The 20,047-nt window shown below is 43.7% G+C and overlaps 12 non-coding genes across 12 annotated transcripts; all 12 read left to right on the top strand.

The window, feature by feature from the left end:
- Window positions 1–4,870: 4,870 nt before the first annotated feature.
- LOC141200897 (U2 spliceosomal RNA) lies at window positions 4,871–5,060 on the top strand. The gene has a single exon (XR_012272589.1). It is a non-coding gene; the product is annotated as a U2 spliceosomal RNA (small nuclear RNA).
- Window positions 5,061–6,180: 1,120 nt separating this feature from the next.
- LOC141199969 (U2 spliceosomal RNA) lies at window positions 6,181–6,371 on the top strand. Its single transcript, XR_012271708.1, has one exon. It is a non-coding gene; the product is annotated as a U2 spliceosomal RNA (small nuclear RNA).
- Window positions 6,372–7,491: 1,120 nt separating this feature from the next.
- On the top strand, window positions 7,492–7,682 carry LOC141200777 (U2 spliceosomal RNA). Its single transcript, XR_012272487.1, has one exon. It is a non-coding gene; the product is annotated as a U2 spliceosomal RNA (small nuclear RNA).
- Window positions 7,683–8,802: 1,120 nt separating this feature from the next.
- On the top strand, window positions 8,803–8,993 carry LOC141199615 (U2 spliceosomal RNA). The gene has a single exon (XR_012271364.1). It is a non-coding gene; the product is annotated as a U2 spliceosomal RNA (small nuclear RNA).
- Window positions 8,994–10,113: 1,120 nt separating this feature from the next.
- LOC141199971 (U2 spliceosomal RNA) lies at window positions 10,114–10,304 on the top strand. The gene has a single exon (XR_012271709.1). It is a non-coding gene; the product is annotated as a U2 spliceosomal RNA (small nuclear RNA).
- A 1,121-nt stretch (window positions 10,305–11,425) lies between these two features.
- On the top strand, window positions 11,426–11,616 carry LOC141199972 (U2 spliceosomal RNA). The gene has a single exon (XR_012271710.1). It is a non-coding gene; the product is annotated as a U2 spliceosomal RNA (small nuclear RNA).
- Window positions 11,617–12,734: 1,118 nt separating this feature from the next.
- Window positions 12,735–12,925, top strand: LOC141200349 (U2 spliceosomal RNA). The gene has a single exon (XR_012272071.1). It is a non-coding gene; the product is annotated as a U2 spliceosomal RNA (small nuclear RNA).
- A 1,122-nt stretch (window positions 12,926–14,047) lies between these two features.
- On the top strand, window positions 14,048–14,238 carry LOC141199973 (U2 spliceosomal RNA). Its single transcript, XR_012271711.1, has one exon. It is a non-coding gene; the product is annotated as a U2 spliceosomal RNA (small nuclear RNA).
- A 1,120-nt stretch (window positions 14,239–15,358) lies between these two features.
- LOC141200350 (U2 spliceosomal RNA) lies at window positions 15,359–15,549 on the top strand. The gene has a single exon (XR_012272072.1). It is a non-coding gene; the product is annotated as a U2 spliceosomal RNA (small nuclear RNA).
- A 1,121-nt stretch (window positions 15,550–16,670) lies between these two features.
- Window positions 16,671–16,861, top strand: LOC141199974 (U2 spliceosomal RNA). The gene has a single exon (XR_012271712.1). It is a non-coding gene; the product is annotated as a U2 spliceosomal RNA (small nuclear RNA).
- Window positions 16,862–17,979: 1,118 nt separating this feature from the next.
- Window positions 17,980–18,170, top strand: LOC141199975 (U2 spliceosomal RNA). Its single transcript, XR_012271713.1, has one exon. It is a non-coding gene; the product is annotated as a U2 spliceosomal RNA (small nuclear RNA).
- A 1,119-nt stretch (window positions 18,171–19,289) lies between these two features.
- Window positions 19,290–19,480, top strand: LOC141199976 (U2 spliceosomal RNA). The gene has a single exon (XR_012271714.1). It is a non-coding gene; the product is annotated as a U2 spliceosomal RNA (small nuclear RNA).
- Window positions 19,481–20,047: the final 567 nt, after the last annotated feature.

The following is a 20,047-nucleotide window of genomic DNA, read 5'->3' on the forward strand; positions in this document are numbered from 1 at the left end:
GTAATGAATATTTATGCTCCCCCTGATAAGCAAGAGAGAATTAATTTATTTGGGATATTGCCATTGTACTGTTCTGGGTCATCTCCCCTGATCGTAGGGGGTGATTTTAATTGTCTTTGTGCTAGTGAACAACGAGCGGGGGGTGACCCTTTACGCAAATTGGATAAGTCATGTCATCTATTGAAAGATTTTATAACTGATTTTAAATTATGCGATGCGTGGAGGTCACTCCTGCCGACGGACCCTGGTTATACGTGGTCCGGAAGAGGGGTGTCCTCCAGGATCGATTTTATTTTCCTATCAGATGATTTTAACCCTGTAAAATGTGTTTTAACATCAAATATATTTTCTGACCATAAGGGCTTGGAGGTGCACCTAGAATACCGGGATGAACAGAGGGTCAACAGGGGCCTCTGGCGTCTAAGTACTTACCTGCTGGAGGACCCTCTGATTCGACAAGACTTTGGTAAAGCCTATCAAGCCTGGCAGCGACAAAAACCTTCTGATGCCCCTATGGTAACCTGGTGGGAAAATTTGAAAAAAAAAGTCAGAATGTTTTTTATAAAAGCAGGGAGACGTAAAGCTAGAGAGAAAAAAAGATGTTTTAGTGATCTTAACACCAAACTACAAACACTTTTTAAATTCAAAGAGCTAGGGGTGGAGGTGGGAGATGATATTGCTAGCCTAAAAACTGAAATCCAGAACTGCATAGACACAAAGGGGAAAGAGATTATTTTTAACTCTAGAGTGCAGCACTTGGAGGAGGGGGAGAAGTGCTCTCGCTTCTTCTTCAAAAAAGTCATGGATAAAAGAGAAGTGATCACAAATCTAGAGGGTGAAACATCTATGCAGGGAATGTTGAATGCTACTTTTAACTTTTATAAGCATCTTTTTAGTAAAAAGTGTATAGATGAGTCCTTTTTATCTGATGCTCTTAATGATCTCGATTTTAAGTTAAATTTTACAGACCAGGAGTTTTTAGAACGCGATATTGTTTTAGAGGAATTATTTTATGTTTTTAAAAGTTTCTCTAAGGGCAAAGCACCTGGGTGTGATGGACTACCTGTAGAGTTTTATCTTACTTTTTGGGACATTTTAAAAGAGGACCTTTTTATGCTTTTTAAAGAAGTTTTTATTTGTGAACAGTTGCCATTTTCGTGGAGGAGAGGAGTGGTGTCTTTGATATATAAAAAAGGTGATCGCAGTACTCTAGCGAATTGGAGACCCATAACTCTCCTAAATGTTGATTACAAGGTACTTGCTAAGGTGGTTGCAAACCGGCTCAGGAATGTCATTGCCAAACTAATCCAGCCTGAGCAGGTTTGTAGTGTACCAGGCCGAAGTATTTCAGAGGTTTTAAACGTATTAAGGGATGTAATTTGGTATTCCAGAGACCGGGGTCAAAATGTAGCTCTTTTAGCCCTAGATTTTGAAAAAGCTTTCGATAGAGTCTCTCATAGATTTCTTTTTAGAGTTTTAAAAAGAATGGGTATCCCTAATATGCTTTTAAATTGTATTAAGATTTTATATAAAAATTGTTTTAGTCAAATTTCTCTTAATGGCTTTTTAACAGATGGAGTTCCCCTTGAGTCCGGAGTGAAGCAGGGATGCCCCTTGTCGCCCATCCTGTTCATCTGCGCCATGGAGCCCCTGCTGAGCGCAATAAGGAAAGACAAAGTGATTAGAGGGGTTCCTGTTCCTGGCGGAGGTGGCAGTGATGTGAGAGTCTTTGGCTACATGGATGACGTGACGGTTGTGTGCGTGGACCCTGCTTCCCTCCGGAGGGCGGTGTTGCGCATTGATTTTTTTTCCCAGGCATCCGGTTTTAAACTTAATTTAAATAAATCTGAATGTCTGACTTTGGGATCCTGGGACACCGCCCAACTCCCGCAGCTCACTATAAAACGAGACAATGTAAAAATTCTTGGAGTTGTTTTTAACGAGGAGAATGTGGGAACTCAAAGCTGGGAGAATGTCATAGAAAAAATGTCAAAGAAAATATCATTTTGGGGTTTGAGGTCCCTAACAATGGAGGGGAAAATTTTAATTATAAAATCAGTGTTACATAGTACATAGTTTGTAAAGCCGAATAAAGACTTGCGTCCATCAAGTTCGACCTGTAAGTTCTGTAGTTGCTAAAGTTGATCCAGGGGAGGGCAAAAACCCCAAATGATTTAGCCAATCTTCACCTGAGGAAAAATTCCCTCCCGACTCTGAAACCAGCAGTCAGAATAAATCCCTGTATCAACCTACTATTTTATTCTATTTTTAAGTATATGCAGAAATCTGCCTGGTATCTAGAAAAGCATCCAGTCCCCGCTTGAACTGGTGTAGTGAATCCGACATTACCGTCTCCTCACTCAGTGAATTCCATATTCTCACTGCTCTTACCGTAAAGAACCCCTTCCTATGCTGGTGCTGAAACCTTTTCTCTTCCAGTCTTAGTGAGTGCCCTCTTGTTACCGTAATATCCCTCCTTTTGAACAAATCCCGGGCAAGGTCTCTATACTGTCCCCTAACATATTTGTACACATTTATTATGTCCCCCCTCAACCTTCTCTTTTCCAGGCTGAATAGTCCTAGTTTTGCCAACCTCTCTGGGTATTGCAGTCCCTCCATTCCCTTTATTAATTTTGTTGCCCTCCTTTGTACCTTTTCAAGCTCATTTATATCCTTTCTATATATTGGGGCCCATAACTGAGCACAGTATTCCAAGTGTGGTCTGACCAGTGCTTTGTACAGTGGAAGAACAATGTTCTCATCCTTTGCAGCTATACCTCTTCTGATACATCCCATTACCCTGTTTGCCCTTACAGCAGCGGCCTGACTTTGGGCACTCCAATTTAGTTTGCTATCAATCAAGATGCCCAAGTCCTTCTCCATCTCTGAATTCCCCAATGATTTCCCATTCAGTGAGTACTGGTGACTTCCATTTTTCCTTCCCATATGTATGACCTTACATTTCTCCTCGTTAAACCTCATTTGCCATTTAATGCTCCACCTACCCAACTTATCCAAATCCCTCTGAAGGTCTTCACTATCCTCTTTTGTATTAATTGTTTTACATAACTTTGTGTCATCTGCAAATATTGATATTTTACTGTTTATCCCGTTGACTATGTCGTTAATAAAGATATTAAATAACATTGGGCCTAGTACAGACCCCTGTGGTACCCCACTAGTGACGCTTACCCAATCTGAGTATATTCCATTTATAACCACCCTCTGCCTTCTATCCTTTAGCCAGTTAGCTACCCACTTGCAGACATTTTCCCCCAGCCCCATCATTCTCATTTTGTATACCAACCTATTATGTGGCACGCTATCGAACGCTTTTGAGAAGTCGAGATACACGACATCCACTGGTTCCCCCTGATCTACTCGAGAGCTAACCTCCTCGTAGAAGTCAATCAGGTTTGTTTGGCAGGAGCGATTCCTCATGAATCCATGTTGGTTCGGGGTTAATAGATTATTAGCGTCAAGATGCTCCATGATTGCCTCATTAATAAAGCCTTCAAAAATTTTGCCCACAACGGACGTCAGACTCACCGGCCGATAGTTTCCGGCGTCACTTTTCGCTCCCTTTTTGAATATTGGCACTACATTTGCCTGTCGCCAATCAAGTGGTACAGACCCAGTCTCAACAGAGTCCTTAAATATAAGATATAACGGTCTGTCTATCACATTACTTAGTTCCCTTAGTACCCGTGGGTGTATGCCATCAGGTCCTGGTGATTTGTTTATTTTAATGTTACTGAGGCGTTTCTGTACCCCAGCTTGGGTTAGATTTGTCATACTTAGTGGAGGATTAAGATTGTCACTTCTCATTTCGCCTGTTACCCCTCATACTGTATATAGCTATGGTGTACCCCCCCTCTGATGTTTTAATTAAAAAAATGACTAGGATGATCTTTATGTTTTTATGGAACTCCAAAATGGAAAAATTAAGGAGAGAAATAATGAGGAAGAATAAAATGAACGGCGGAAGGGATGTCCCCGATTTACATATTTATTTGTATTTAAATTATTTCTGCTTTTGATTCAAACATTTTAATGGTAATAGTGCGCTAAGTTATTTTTTAAAATATACTTGTGGGATGATTTTTAAAAGATGGTTTAAGTTGTCGTTGAATTCCCTTGTTTTACTATGCCCCCCCAAACACCAAGCAATCTTAGAAAAGACTGTTCGATTTTATAGCCTTGGTGATTTTAATATGGACATTTTTAAAGACCGCAAGAAGCTTTTATCTTTTCTGAGGAGGAATGAAGATGTGACCCCCATAGTAAATTTCTCAGAAGAGAGATCGAAGCAAGTTTGGAAGAATGTCTTCGGGAAATTCTTAGCAAATGGACATAAGGATATCGCATGGATGGTGGTCCACCAGTGCCTCCCCACCAGAGAGTTTCAACACAGGAGAGGCCTGGTGGCCAGAGCAAAATGCCCCAGAGACTCATGTGTTTATGACGAAACCACCTTGCACCTTATGTGGAATTGCCCATTTGCACAGGAACTTTGGCACAAAGTTGGGATTCTTTTAAAATGGACTTGCGGTTTAAGAGATTTTAACCATGAATATGTTTTATATGGCCTTTTTAAATGTCCGACCCCTCAACAGTATTGTATATGTTGGTGTATGATTAACTGTTTTAAAGACGCCCTTTGGAAGGCACGCAATATTTTACTTTTTAAACGTGATGCTATTTCTGTGAAGGATTGTCTTAAAATTGCTTTTAGTCAGATGTATATTTATTACTTGAGGGATGTCAAATGTATTGGGAGGAGGGATGCTAATCGCATATGGGGTTTTTATGGGTGGAATTCTGTGTTTTATTAATGTATTGTTTGTGTTGCTGTTTTTGATTGTAAACCATCTTTTACGCACATAATAAAATATGTTGAAACCTGATCTGTTCTTATCAGTTTAATATCTGATACGTCCCCTATCTGGGGACCATATATTAAATGGATTTTTAGAACAGGGAGATGGAAAAAGAGCTTGCTCTGTCCACTCCACGCATTGACCTGGTATTGCAGTATCTCCAGGACCGGTGCACCCCTTCTTTAATGCAGTTTCTAAAATCAGAAAGAATTGAATTCAATGCTTTTTGTTCATTTTGCTTGTTTGTCGGATTTTGGGATGGACTCTTTGGCTTTGCTTTTCTTCTCCTCATTGGATTTTTCATGTTAAAAGTTGCAGAAGCCAGATGACAAGCTCATTTTGGTTCAACTTCAGCAACTGTGCATTGCATTGCCATGTAATGTAATGTAATGCAATGCTATCTATCTAGCTCTCCCTCTATACTTCCTTTTGGATAAACAGACATATTAGGCAAGCATTTTGGAGCTTTCACCTAAATAACTACAGGTGGTGAGATAAGCTGCACAATATAATTGACCTTTCAGTATATTGTTGCACACACACCATCTATTTAGCAAATGCCCTTGTTATCAACAGCAGCCTTTTAAACTCACCTGAGCTAACAGGTATGTGAGCTGGTTACTCTGCTGCGCTTAAAATTTCTTTTTTGGTTTGCTACAATGCCTTTTCTGAAACGTTGTCTCCCTCTGCTGGAACACTGACTTCTTTCATTTAATGCCTGCAGACTATAAAAGAGAAACCAACCCAAAAAGTTTGGTTGATTAGTCTGTGGCATTCTTTTAAACTGTTGCTTATGGCGGTCTCTGTGAGCTTCTCAGTGACATTCAGCCATCCAGGTATCCCGCCTGCAGTAGACGGAATGTGGCAATGGAACGCTGGCTGCGCGTGTCATAATAGGCTCTGAGCCTTTATATACCTGCGCACAGCAGCAGCCACCTTCAGTCTGCTGCTGGACAGCCAGCAGCAGCAGCAGCAGGAGAGGTAATTAATCAGCAACCCTCCTGCTAAGGGTAGACAGCTGCTCGTTCCACCCCCCCCCCACCTTAATTGGTTCTCCTCCCTTCCAACGGTGTTGAGGCGGGTGGGAACAGCCGGGGGTTGAGGGTACTGTGCTAAAAGAGGTGGAGTTATGCAGATCTAAAACGCGTGGATTGCAGCAGCAGCAAGCCGAAAAGTGCAGGCATGTGAGGGATCTAGAGGTTGACAGCATGTCTTCTTAACGGGAGTCCAGGTGGCCATCTCCACAAATGGACTTTTCAGAATCCTTGGGTGGCACCGTAGTCGGAAACCAATTCTGGTTATCGCTTCTCGGCCTTTTGGCTAAGATCAAGTGTAGTATCTGTTCTTATCAGTTTAATATCTGATACGTCCCCTATCTGGGGACCATATATTAAATGGATTTTTAGAACAGGGAGATGGAAAAAGAGCTTGCTCTGTCCACTCCACGCATTGACCTGGTATTGCAGTATCTCCAGGACCGGTGCACCCCTTCTTTAATGCAGTTTCTAAAATCAGAAAGAATTGAATTCAATGCTTTTTGTTCATTTTGCTTGTTTGTCGGATTTTGGGATGGACTCTTTGGCTTTGCTTTTCTTCTCCTCATTGGATTTTTCATGTTAAAAGTTGCAGAAGCCAGATGACAAGCTCATTTTGGTTCAACTTCAGCAACTGTGCATTGCATTGCCATGTAATGTAATGTAATGCAATGCTATCTATCTAGCTCTCCCTCTATACTTCCTTTTGGATAAACAGACATATTAGGCAAGCATTTTGGAGCTTTCACCTAAATAACTACAGGTGGTGAGATAAGCTGCACAATATAATTGACCTTTCAGTATATTGTTGCACACACACCATCTATTTAGCAAATGCCCTTGTTATCAACAGCAGCCTTTTAAACTCACCTGAGCTAACAGGTATGTGAGCTGGTTACTCTGCTGCGCTTAAAATTTCTTTTTTGGTTTGCTACAATGCCTTTTCTGAAACGTTGTCTCCCTCTGCTGGAACACTGACTTCTTTCATTTAATGCCTGCAGACTATAAAAGAGAAACCAACCCAAAAAGTTTGGTTGATTAGTCTGTGGCATTCTTTTAAACTGTTGCTTATGGCGGTCTCTGTGAGCTTCTCAGTGACATTCAGCCATCCAGGTATCCCGCCTGCAGTAGACGGAATGTGGCAATGGAACGCTGGCTGCGCGTGTCATAATAGGCTCTGAGCCTTTATATACCTGCGCACAGCAGCAGCCACCTTCAGTCTGCTGCTGGACAGCCAGCAGCAGCAGCAGCAGGAGAGGTAATTAATCAGCAACCCTCCTGCTAAGGGTAGACAGCTGCTCGTTCCACCCCCCCCCCGCCTTAATTGGTTCTCCTCCCTTCCAACGGTGTTGAGGCGGGTGGGAACAGCCGGGGGTTGAGGGTACTGTGCTAAAAGAGGTGGAGTTATGCAGATCTAAAACGCGTGGATTGCAGCAGCAGCAAGCCGAAAAGTGCAGGCATGTGAGGGATCTAGAGGTTGACAGCATGTCTTCTTAACGGGAGTCCAGGTGGCCATCTCCACAAATGGACTTTTCAGAATCCTTGGGTGGCACCGTAGTCGGAAACCAATTCTGGTTATCGCTTCTCGGCCTTTTGGCTAAGATCAAGTGTAGTATCTGTTCTTATCAGTTTATTATCTGATACGTCCCATATCTGGGGACCATATATTAAATGGATTTTTAGAACAGGGAGATGGAAAAAGAGCTTGCTCTGTCCACTCCACGCATTGACCTGGTATTGCAGTATCTCCAGGACCGGTGCACCCCTTCTTTAATGCAGTTTCTAAAATCAGAAAGAATTGAATTCAATGCTTTTTGTTCATTTTGCTTGTTTGTCGGATTTTGGGATGGACTCTTTGGCTTTGCTTTTCTTCTCCTCATTGGATTTTTCATGTTAAAAGTTGCAGAAGCCAGATGACAAGCTCATTTTGGTTCAACTTCAGCAACTGTGCATTGCATTGCCATGTAATGTAATGTAATGCAATGCTATCTATCTAGCTCTCCCTCTATACTTCCTTTTGGATAAACAGACATATTAGGCAAGCATTTTGGAGCTTTCACCTAAATAACTACAGGTGGTGAGATAAGCTGCACAATATAATTGACCTTTCAGTATATTGTTGCACACACACCATCTATTTAGCAAATGCCCTTGTTATCAACAGCAGCCTTTTAAACTCACCTGAGCTAACAGGTATGTGAGCTGGTTACTCTGCTGCGCTTAAAATTTCTTTTTTGGTTTGCTACAATGCCTTTTCTGAAACGTTGTCTCCCTCTGCTGGAACACTGACTTCTTTCATTTAATGCCTGCAGACTATAAAAGAGAAACCAACCCAAAAAGTTTGGTTGATTAGTCTGTGGCATTCTTTTAAACTGTTGCTTATGGCGGTCTCTGTGAGCTTCTCAGTGACATTCAGCCATCCAGGTATCCCGCCTGCAGTAGACGGAATGTGGCAATGGAACGCTGGCTGCGCGTGTCATAATAGGCTCTGAGCCTTTATATACCTGCGCACAGCAGCAGCCACCTTCAGTCTGCTGCTGGACAGCCAGCAGCAGCAGCAGCAGGAGAGGTAATTAATCAGCAACCCTCCTGCTAAGGGTAGACAGCTGCTCGTTCCACCCCCCCCCCGCCTTAATTGGTTCTCCTCCCTTCCAACGGTGTTGAGGCGGGTGGGAACAGCCGGGGGTTGAGGGTACTGTGCTAAAAGAGGTGGAGTTATGCAGATCTAAAACGCGTGGATTGCAGCAGCAGCAAGCCGAAAAGTGCAGGCATGTGAGGGATCTAGAGGTTGACAGCATGTCTTCTTAACGGGAGTCCAGGTGGCCATCTCCACAAATGAACTTTTCAGAATCCTTGGGTGGCACCGTAGTCGGAAACCAATTCTGGTTATCGCTTCTCGGCCTTTTGGCTAAGATCAAGTGTAGTATCTGTTCTTATCAGTTTAATATCTGATACGTCCCCTATCTGGGGACCATATATTAAATGGATTTTTAGAACAGGGAGATGGAAAAAGAGCTTGCTCTGTCCACTCCACGCATTGACCTGGTATTGCAGTATCTCCAGGACCAGTGCACCCCTTCTTTAATGCAGTTTCTAAAATCAGAAAGAATTGAATTCAATGCTTTTTGTTCATTTTGCTTGTTTGTCGGATTTTGGGATGGACTCTTTGGCTTTGCTTTTCTTCTCCTCATTGGATTTTTCATGTTAAAAGTTGCAGAAGCCAGATGACAAGCTCATTTTGGTTCAACTTCAGCAACTGTGCATTGCATTGCCATGTAATGTAATGTAATGCAATGCTATCTATCTAGCTCTCCCTCTATACTTCCTTTTGGATAAACAGACATATTAGGCAAGCATTTTGGAGCTTTCACCTAAATAACTACAGGTGGTGAGATAAGCTGCACAATATAATTGACCTTTCAGTATATTGTTGCACACACACCATCTATTTAGCAAATGCCCTTGTTATCAACAGCAGCCTTTTAAACTCACCTGAGCTAACAGGTATGTGAGCTGGTTACTCTGCTGCGCTTAAAATTTCTTTTTTGGTTTGCTACAATGCCTTTTCTGAAACGTTGTCTCCCTCTGCTGGAACACTGACTTCTTTCATTTAATGCCTGCAGACTATAAAAGAGAAACCAACCCAAAAAGTTTGGTTGATTAGTCTGTGGCATTCTTTTAAACTGTTGCTTATGGCGGTCTCTGTGAGCTTCTCAGTGACATTCAGCCATCCAGGTATCCCGCCTGCAGTAGACGGAATGTGGCAATGGAACGCTGGCTGCGCGTGTCATAATAGGCTCTGAGCCTTTATATACCTGCGCACAGCAGCAGCCACCTTCAGTCTGCTGCTGAACAGCCAGCAGCAGCAGCAGCAGGAGAGGTAATTAATCAGCAACCCTCCTGCTAAGGGTAGACAGCTGCTCGTTCCACCCCCCCCCCGCCTTAATTGGTTCTCCTCCCTTCCAACGGTGTTGAGGCGGGTGGGAACAGCCGGGGGTTGAGGGTACTGTGCTAAAAGAGGTGGAGTTATGCAGATCTAAAACGCGTGGATTGCAGCAGCAGCAAGCCGAAAAGTGCAGGCATGTGAGGGATCTAGAGGTTGACAGCATGTCTTCTTAACGGGAGTCCAGGTGGCCATCTCCACAAATGGACTTTTCAGAATCCTTGGGTGGCACCGTAGTCGGAAACCAATTCTGGTTATCGCTTCTCGGCCTTTTGGCTAAGATCAAGTGTAGTATCTGTTCTTATCAGTTTAATATCTGATACGTCCCCTATCTGGGGACCATATATTAAATGGATTTTTAGAACAGGGAGATGGAAAAAGAGCTTGCTCTGTCCACTCCACGCATTGACCTGGTATTGCAGTATCTCCAGGACCGGTGCACCCCTTCTTTAATGCAGTTTCTAAAATCGGAAAGAATTGAATTCAATGCTTTTTGTTCATTTTGCTTGTTTGTCGGATTTTGGGATGGACTCTTTGGCTTTGCTTTTCTTCTCCTCATTGGATTTTTCATGTTAAAAGTTGCAGAAGCCAGATGACAAGCTCATTTTGGTTCAACTTCAGCAACTGTGCATTGCATTGCCATGTAATGTAATGTAATGCAATGCTATCTATCTAGCTCTCCCTCTATACTTCCTTTTGGATAAACAGACATATTAGGCAAGCATTTTGGAGCTTTCACCTAAATAACTACAGGTGGTGAGATAAGCTGCACAATATAATTGACCTTTCAGTATATTGTTGCACACACACCATCTATTTAGCAAATGCCCTTGTTATCAACAGCAGCCTTTTAAACTCACCTGAGCTAACAGGTATGTGAGCTGGTTACTCTGCTGCGCTTAAAATTTCTTTTTTGGTTTGCTACAATGCCTTTTCTGAAACGTTGTCTCCCTCTGCTGGAACACTGACTTCTTTCATTTAATGCCTGCAGACTATAAAAGAGAAACCAACCCAAAAAGTTTGGTTGATTAGTCTGTGGCATTCTTTTAAACTGTTGCTTATGGCGGTCTCTGTGAGCTTCTCAGTGACATTCAGACATCCAGGTATCCCGCCTGCAGTAGACGGAATGTGGCAATGGAACGCTGGCTGCGCGTGTCATAATAGGCTCTGAGCCTTTATATACCTGCGCACAGCAGCAGCCACCTTCAGTCTGCTGCTGGACAGCCAGCAGCAGCAGCAGCAGGAGAGGTAATTAATCAGCAACCCTCCTGCTAAGGGTAGACAGCTGCTCGTTCCACCCCCCCCCCCGCCTTAATTGATTCTCCTCCCTTCCAACGGTGTTGAGGCGGGTGGGAACAGCCGGGGGTTGAGGGTACTGTGCTAAAAGAGGTGGAGTTATGCAGATCTAAAACGCGTGGATTGCAGCAGCAGCAAGCCGAGAAGTGCAGGCATGTGAGGGATCTAGAGGTTGACAGCATGTCTTCTTAACGGGAGTCCAGGTGGCCATCTCCACAAATGGACTTTTCAGAATCCTTGGGTGGCACCGTAGTCGGAAACCAATTCTGGTTATCGCTTCTCGGCCTTTTGGCTAAGATCAAGTGTAGTATCTGTTCTTATCAGTTTAATATCTGATACGTCCCCTATCTGGGGACCATATATTAAATGGATTTTTAGAACAGGGAGATGGAAAAAGAGCTTGCTCTGTCCACTCCACGCATTGACCTGGTATTGCAGTATCTCCAGGACCGGTGCACCCCTTCTTTAATGCAGTTTCTAAAATCAGAAAGAATTGAATTCAATGCTTTTTGTTCATTTTGCTTGTTTGTCGGATTTTGGGATGGACTCTTTGGCTTTGCTTTTCTTCTCCTCATTGGATTTTTCATGTTAAAAGTTGCAGAAGCCAGATGACAAGCTCATTTTGGTTCAACTTCAGCAACTGTGCATTGCATTGCCATGTAATGTAATGTAATGCAATGCTATCTATCTAGCTCTCCCTCTATACTTCCTTTTGGATAAACAGACATATTAGGCAAGCATTTTGGAGCTTTCACCTAAATAACTACAGGTGGTGAGATAAGCTGCACAATATAATTGACCTTTCAGTATATTGTTGCACACACACCATCTATTTAGCAAATGCCCTTGTTATCAACAGCAGCCTTTTAAACTCACCTGAGCTAACAGGTATGTGAGCTGGTTACTCTGCTGCGCTTAAAATTTCTTTTTTGGTTTGCTACAATGCCTTTTCTGAAACGTTGTCTCCCTCTGCTGGAACACTGACTTCTTTCATTTAATGCCTGCAGACTATAAAAGAGAAACCAACCCAAAAAGTTTGGTTGATTAGTCTGTGGCATTCTTTTAAACTGTTGCTTATGGCGGTCTCTGTGAGCTTCTCAGTGACATTCAGCCATCCAGGTATCCCGCCTGCAGTAGACGGAATGTGGCAATGGAACGCTGGCTGCGCGTGTCATAATAGGCTCTGAGCCTTTATATACCTGCGCACAGCAGCAGCCACCTTCAGTCTGCTGCTGGACAGCCAGCAGCAGCAGCAGGAGAGGTAATTAATCAGCAACCCTCCTGCTAAGGGTAGACAGCTGCTCGTTCCACCCCCCCCCCCGCCTTAATTGGTTCTCCTCCCTTCCAACGGTGTTGAGGCGGGTGGGAACAGCCGGGGGTTGAGGGTACTGTGCTAAAAGAGGTGGAGTTATGCAGATCTAAAACGCGTGGATTGCAGCAGCAGCAAGCCGAAAAGTGCAGGCATGTGAGGGATCTAGAGGTTGACAGCATGTCTTCTTAACGGGAGTCCAGGTGGCCATCTCCACAAATGGACTTTTCAGAATCCTTGGGTGGCACCGTAGTCGGAAACCAATTCTGGTTATCGCTTCTCAGCCTTTTGGCTAAGATCAAGTGTAGTATCTGTTCTTATCAGTTTAATATCTGATACGTCCCCTATCTGGGGACCATATATTAAATGGATTTTTAGAACAGGGAGATGGAAAAAGAGCTTGCTCTGTCCACTCCACGCATTGACCTGGTATTGCAGTATCTCCAGGACCGGTGCACCCCTTCTTTAATGCAGTTTCTAAAATCAGAAAGAATTGAATTCAATGCTTTTTGTTCATTTTGCTTGTTTGTCGGATTTTGGGATGGACTCTTTGGCTTTGCTTTTCTTCTCCTCATTGGATTTTTCATGTTAAAAGTTGCAGAAGCCAGATGACAAGCTCATTTTGGTTCAACTTCAGCAACTGTGCATTGCATTGCCATGTAATGTAATGTAATGCAATGCTATCTATCTAGCTCTCCCTCTATACTTCCTTTTGGATAAACAGACATATTAGGCAAGCATTTTGGAGCTTTCACCTAAATAACTACAGGTGGTGAGATAAGCTGCACAATATAATTGACCTTTCAGTATATTGTTGCACACACACCATCTATTTAGCAAATGCCCTTGTTATCAACAGCAGCCTTTTAAACTCACCTGAGCTAACAGGTATGTGAGCTGGTTACTCTGCTGCGCTTAAAATTTCTTTTTTGGTTTGCTACAATGCCTTTTCTGAAACGTTGTCTCCCTCTGCTGGAACACTGACTTCTTTCATTTAATGCCTGCAGACTATAAAAGAGAAACCAACCCAAAAAGTTTGGTTGATTAGTCTGTGGCATTCTTTTAAACTGTTGCTTATGGCGGTCTCTGTGAGCTTCTCAGTGACATTCAGCCATCCAGGTATCCCGCCTGCAGTAGACGGAATGTGGCAATGGAACGCTGGCTGCGCGTGTCATAATAGGCTCTGAGCCTTTATATACCTGCGCACAGCAGCAGCCACCTTCAGTCTGCTGCTGGACAGCCAGCAGCAGCAGCAGCAGGAGAGGTAATTAATCAGCAACCCTCCTGCTAAGGGTAGACAGCTGCTCGTTCCACCCCCCCCCCCCGCCTTAATTGGTTCTCCTCCCTTCCAACGGTGTTGAGGCGGGTGGGAACAGCCGGGGGTTGAGGGTACTGTGCTAAAAGAGGTGGAGTTATGCAGATCTAAAACGCGTGGATTGCAGCAGCAGCAAGCCGAAAAGTGCAGGCATGTGAGGGATCTAGATGTTGACAGCATGTCTTCTTAACGGGAGTCCAGGTGGCCATCTCCACAAATGGACTTTTCAGAATCCTTGGGTGGCACCGTAGTCGGAAACCAATTCTGGTTATCGCTTCTCGGCCTTTTGGCTAAGATCAAGTGTAGTATCTGTTCTTATCAGTTTAATATCTGATACGTCCCCTATCTGGGGACCATATATTAAATGGATTTTTAGAACAGGGAGATGGAAAAAGAGCTTGCTCTGTCCACTCCACGCATTGACCTGGTATTGCAGTATCTCCAGGACCGGTGCACCCCTTCTTTAATGCAGTTTCTAAAATCAGAAAGAATTGAATTCAATGCTTTTTGTTCATTTTGCTTGTTTGTCGGATTTTGGGATGGACTCTTTGGCTTTGCTTTTCTTCTCCTCATTGGATTTTTCATGTTAAAAGTTGCAGAAGCCAGATGACAAGCTCATTTTGGTTCAACTTCAGCAACTGTGCATTGCATTGCCATGTAATGTAATGTAATGCAATGCTATCTATCTAGCTCTCCCTCTATACTTCCTTTTGGATAAACAGACATATTAGGCAAGCATTTTGGAGCTTTCACCTAAATAACTACAGGTGGTGAGATAAGCTGCACAATATAATTGACCTTTCAGTATATTGTTGCACACACACCATCTATTTAGCAAATGCCCTTGTTATCAACAGCAGCCTTTTAAACTCACCTGAGCTAACAGGTATGTGAGCTGGTTACTCTGCTGTGCTTAAAATTTCTTTTTTGGTTTGCTACAATGCCTTTTCTGAAACGTTGTCTCCCTCTGCTGGAACACTGACTTCTTTCATTTAATGCCTGCAGACTATAAAAGAGAAACCAACCCAAAAAGTTTGGTTGATTAGTCTGTGGCATTCTTTTAAACTGTTGCTTATGGCGGTCTCTGTGAGCTTCTCAGTGACATTCAGCCATCCAGGTATCCCGCCTGCAGTAGACGGAATGTGGCAATGGAACGCTGGCTGCGCGTGTCATAATAGGCTCTGAGCCTTTATATACCTGCGCACAGCAGCAGCCACCTTCAGTCTGCTGCTGGACAGCCAGCAGCAGCAGCAGCAGGAGAGGTAATTAATCAGCAACCCTCCTGCTAAGGGTAGACAGCTGCTCGTTCCACCCCCCCCCCGCCTTAATTGGTTCTCCTCCCTTCCAACGGTGTTGAGGCGGGTGGGAACAGCCGGGGGTTGAGGGTACTGTGCTAAAAGAGGTGGAGTTATGCAGATCTAAAACGCGTGGATTGCAGCAGCAGCAAGCCGAAAAGTGCAGGCATGTGAGGGATCTAGAGGTTGACAGCATGTCTTCTTAACGGGAGTCCAGGTGGCCATCTCCACAAATGGACTTTTCAGAATCCTTGGGTGGCACCGTAGTCGGAAACCAATTCTGGTTATCGCTTCTCAGCCTTTTGGCTAAGATCAAGTGTAGTATCTGTTCTTATCAGTTTAATATCTGATACGTCCCCTATCTGGGGACCATATATTAAATGGATTTTTAGAACAGGGAGATGGAAAAAGAGCTTGCTCTGTCCACTCCACGCATTGACCTGGTATTGCAGTATCTCCAGGACCGGTGCACCCCTTCTTTAATGCAGTTTCTAAAATCAGAAAGAATTGAATTCAATGCTTTTTGTTCATTTTGCTTGTTTGTCGGATTTTGGGATGGACTCTTTGGCTTTGCTTTTCTTCTCCTCATTGGATTTTTCATGTTAAAAGTTGCAGAAGCCAGATGACAAGCTCATTTTGGTTCAACTTCAGCAACTGTGCATTGCATTGCCATGTAATGTAATGTAATGCAATGCTATCTATCTAGCTCTCCCTCTATACTTCCTTTTGGATAAACAGACATATTAGGCAAGCATTTTGGAGCTTTCACCTAAATAACTACAGGTGGTGAGATAAGCTGCACAATATAATTGACCTTTCAGTATATTGTTGCACACACACCATCTATTTAGCAAATGCCCTTGTTATCAACAGCAGCCTTTTAAACTCACCTGAGCTAACAGGTATGTGAGCTGGTTACTCTGCTGCGCTTAAAATTTCTTTTTTGGTTTGCTACAATGCCTTTTCTGAAACGTTGTCTCCCTCTGCTGGAACACTGACTTCTTTCATTTAATGCCTGCAGACTATAAAAGAGAAACCAACCCAAAAAGTTTGGTTGATTAGTCTGTGGCATTCTTTTAAACTGTTGCTTATGGCGGTCTCTGTGAGCTTCTCAGTGACATTCAGCCATCCAGGTATCCCGCCTGCAGTAGACGGAATGTGGCAATGGAACGCTGGCTGCGCGTGTCATAATAGGCTCTGAGCCTTTATATACCTGCGCACAGCAGCAGCCACCTTCAGTCTGCTGCTGGACAGCCAGCAGCAGCAGCAGCAGGAGAGGTAATTAATCAGCAACCCTCCTGCTAAGGGTAGACAGCTGCTCTTTCCACCCCCCCCCCCGCCTTAATTGGTTCTCCTCCCTTCCAACGGTGTTGAGGCGGGTGGGAACAGCCGGGGGTTGAGGGTACTGTGCTAAAAGAGGTGGAGTTATGCAGATCTAAAACGCGTGGATTGCAGCAGCAGCAAGCCGAAAAGTGCAGGCATGTGAGGGATCTAGATGTTGACAGCATGTCTTCTTAACGGGAGTCCAGGTGGCCATCTCCACAAATGGACTTTTCAGAATCCTTGGGTGGCACCGTAGTCGGAAACCAATTCTGGTTATCGCTTCTCGGCCTTTTGGCTAAGATCAAGTGTAGTATCTGTTCTTATCAGTTTAATATCTGATACGTCCCCTATCTGGGGACCATATATTAAATGGATTTTTAGAACAGGGAGATGGAAAAAGAGCTTGCTCTGTCCACTCCACGCATTGACCTGGTATTGCAGTATCTCCAGGACCGGTGCACCCCTTCTTTAATGCAGTTTCTAAAATCAGAAAGAATTGAATTCAATGCTTTTTGTTCATTTTGCTTGTTTGTCGGATTTTGGGATGGACTCTTTGGCTTTGCTTTTCTTCTCCTCATTGGATTTTTCATGTTAAAAGTTGCAGAAGCCAGATGACAAGCTCATTTTGGTTCAACTTCAGCAACTGTGCATTGCATTGCCATGTAATGTAATGTAATGCAATGCTATCTATCTAGCTCTCCCTCTATACTTCCTTTTGGATAAACAGACATATTAGGCAAGCATTTTGGAGCTTTCACCTAAATAACTACAGGTGGTGAGATAAGCTGCACAATATAATTGACCTTTCAGTATATTGTTGCACACACACCATCTATTTAGCAAATGCCCTTGTTATCAACAGCAGCCTTTTAAACTCACCTGAGCTAACAGGTATGTGAGCTGGTTACTCTGCTGCGCTTAAAATTTCTTTTTTGGTTTGCTACAATGCCTTTTCTGAAACGTTGTCTCCCTCTGCTGGAACACTGACTTCTTTCATTTAATGCCTGCAGACTATAAAAGAGAAACCAACCCAAAAAGTTTGGTTGATTAGTCTGTGGCATTCTTTTAAACTGTTGCTTATGGCGGTCTCTGTGAGCTTCTCAGTGACATTCAGCCATCCAGGTATCCCGCCTGCAGTAGACGGAATGTGGCAATGGAACGCTGGCTGCGCGTGTCATAATAGGCTCTGAGCCTTTATATACCTGCGCACAGCAGCAGCCACCTTCAGTCTGCTGCTGGACAGCCAGCAGCAGCAGCAGGAGAGGTAATTAATCAGCAACCCTCCTGCTAAGGGTAGACAGCTGCTCGTTCCACCCCCCCCCCCGCCTTAATTGGTTCTCCTCCCTTCCAACGGTGTTGAGGCGGGTGGGAACAGCCGGGGGTTGAGGGTACTGTGCTAAAAGAGGTGGAGTTATGCAGATCTAAAACGCGTGGATTGCAGCAGCAGCAAGCCGAAAAGTGCAGGCATGTGAGGGATCTAGAGGTTGACAGCATGTCTTCTTAACGGGAGTCCAGGTGGCCATCTCCACAAATGGACTTTTCAGAATCCTTGGGTGGCACCGTAGTCGGAAACCAATTCTGGTTATCGCTTCTCGGCCTTTTGGCTAAGATCAAGTGTAGTATCTGTTCTTATCAGTTTAATATCTGATACGTCCCCTATCTGGGGACCATATATTAAATGGATTTTTAGAACAGGGAGATGGAAAAAGAGCTTGCTCTGTCCACTCCACGCATTGACCTGGTATTGCAGTATCTCCAGGACCGGTGCACCCCTTCTTTAATGCAGTTTCTAAAATCAGAAAGAATTGAATTCAATGCTTTTTGTTCATTTTGCTTGTTTGTCGGATTTTGGGATAGACTCTTTGGCTTTGCTTTTCTTCTCCTCATTGGATTTTTCATGTTAAAAGTTGCAGAAGCCAGATGACAAGCTCATTTTGGTTCAACTTCAGCAACTGTGCATTGCATTGCCATGTAATGTAATGTAATGCAATGCTATCTATCTAGCTCTCCCTCTATACTTCCTTTTGGATAAACAGACATATTAGGCAAGCATTTTGGAGCTTTCACCTAAATAACTACAGGTGGTGAGATAAGCTGCACAATATAATTGACCTTTCAGTATATTGTTGCACACACACCATCTATTTAGCAAATGCCCTTGTTATCAACAGCAGCCTTTTAAACTCACCTGAGCTAACAGGTATGTGAGCTGGTTACTCTGCTGCGCTTAAAATTTCTTTTTTGGTTTGCTACAATGCCTTTTCTGAAACGTTGTCTCCCTCTGCTGGAACACTGACTTCTTTCATTTAATGCCTGCAGACTATAAAAGAGAAACCAACCCAAAAAGTTTGGTTGATTAGTCTGTGGCATTCTTTTAAACTGTTGCTTATGGCGGTCTCTGTGAGCTTCTCAGTGACATTCAGCCATCCAGGTATCCCGCCTGCAGTAGACGGAATGTGGCAATGGAACGCTGGCTGCGCGTGTCATAATAGGCTCTGAGCCTTTATATACCTGCGCACAGCAGCAGCCACCTTCAGTCTGCTGCTGGACAGCCAGCAGCAGCAGCAGCAGGAGAGGTAATTAATCAGCAACCCTCCTGCTAAGGGTAGACAGCTGCTCGTTCCACCCCCCCCCGCCTTAATTGGTTCTCCTCCCTTCCAACGGTGTTGAGGCGGGTGGGAACAGCCGGGGGTTGAGGGTACTGTGCTAAAAGAGGTGGAGTTATGCAGATCTAAAACGCGTGGATTGCAGCAGCAGCAAGCCGAAAAGTGCAGGCATGTGAGGGATCTAGAGGTTGACAGCATGTCTTCTTAACGGGAGTCCAGGTGGCCATCTCCACAAATGGACTTTTCAGAATCCTTGGGTGGCACCGTAGTCGGAAACCAATTCTGGTTATCGCTTCTCGGCCTTTTGGCTAAGATCAAGTGTAGTATCTGTTCTTATCAGTTTAATATCTGATACGTCCCCTATCTGGGGACCATATATTAAATGGATTTTTAGAACAGGGAGATGGAAAAAGAGCTTGCTCTGTCCACTCCACGCATTGACCTGGTATTGCAGTATCTCCAGGACCGGTGCACCCCTTCTTTAATGCAGTTTCTAAAATCAGAAAGAATTGAATTCAATGCTTTTTGTTCATTTTGCTTGTTTGTCGGATTTTGGGATGGACTCTTTGGCTTTGCTTTTCTTCTCCTCATTGGATTTTTCATGTTAAAAGTTGCAGAAGCCAGATGACAAGCTCATTTTGGTTCAACTTCAGCAACTGTGCATTGCATTGCCATGTAATGTAATGTAATGCAATGCTATCTATCTAGCTCTCCCTCTATACTTCCTTTTGGATAAACAGACATATTAGGCAAGCATTTTGGAGCTTTCACCTAAATAACTACAGGTGGTGAGATAAGCTGCACAATATAATTGACCTTTCAGTATATTGTTGCACACACACCATCTATTTAGCAAATGCCCTTGTTATCAACAGCAGCCTTTTAAACTCACCTGAGCTAACAGGTATGTGAGCTGGTTACTCTGCTGCGCTTAAAATTTCTTTTTTGGTTTGCTACAATGCCTTTTCTGAAACGTTGTCTCCCTCTGCTGGAACACTGACTTCTTTCATTTAATGCCTGCAGACTATAAAAGAGAAACCAACCCA

The sequence above is a fragment of the Phyllobates terribilis genome, unplaced genomic scaffold (genome assembly GCF_046119375.1).
Source record: "Phyllobates terribilis strain yellow unplaced genomic scaffold, ASM4611937v1 Scaffold_108__1_contigs__length_5656254, whole genome shotgun sequence".
Taxonomy (NCBI): Eukaryota; Metazoa; Chordata; class Amphibia; order Anura; family Dendrobatidae; genus Phyllobates; species Phyllobates terribilis.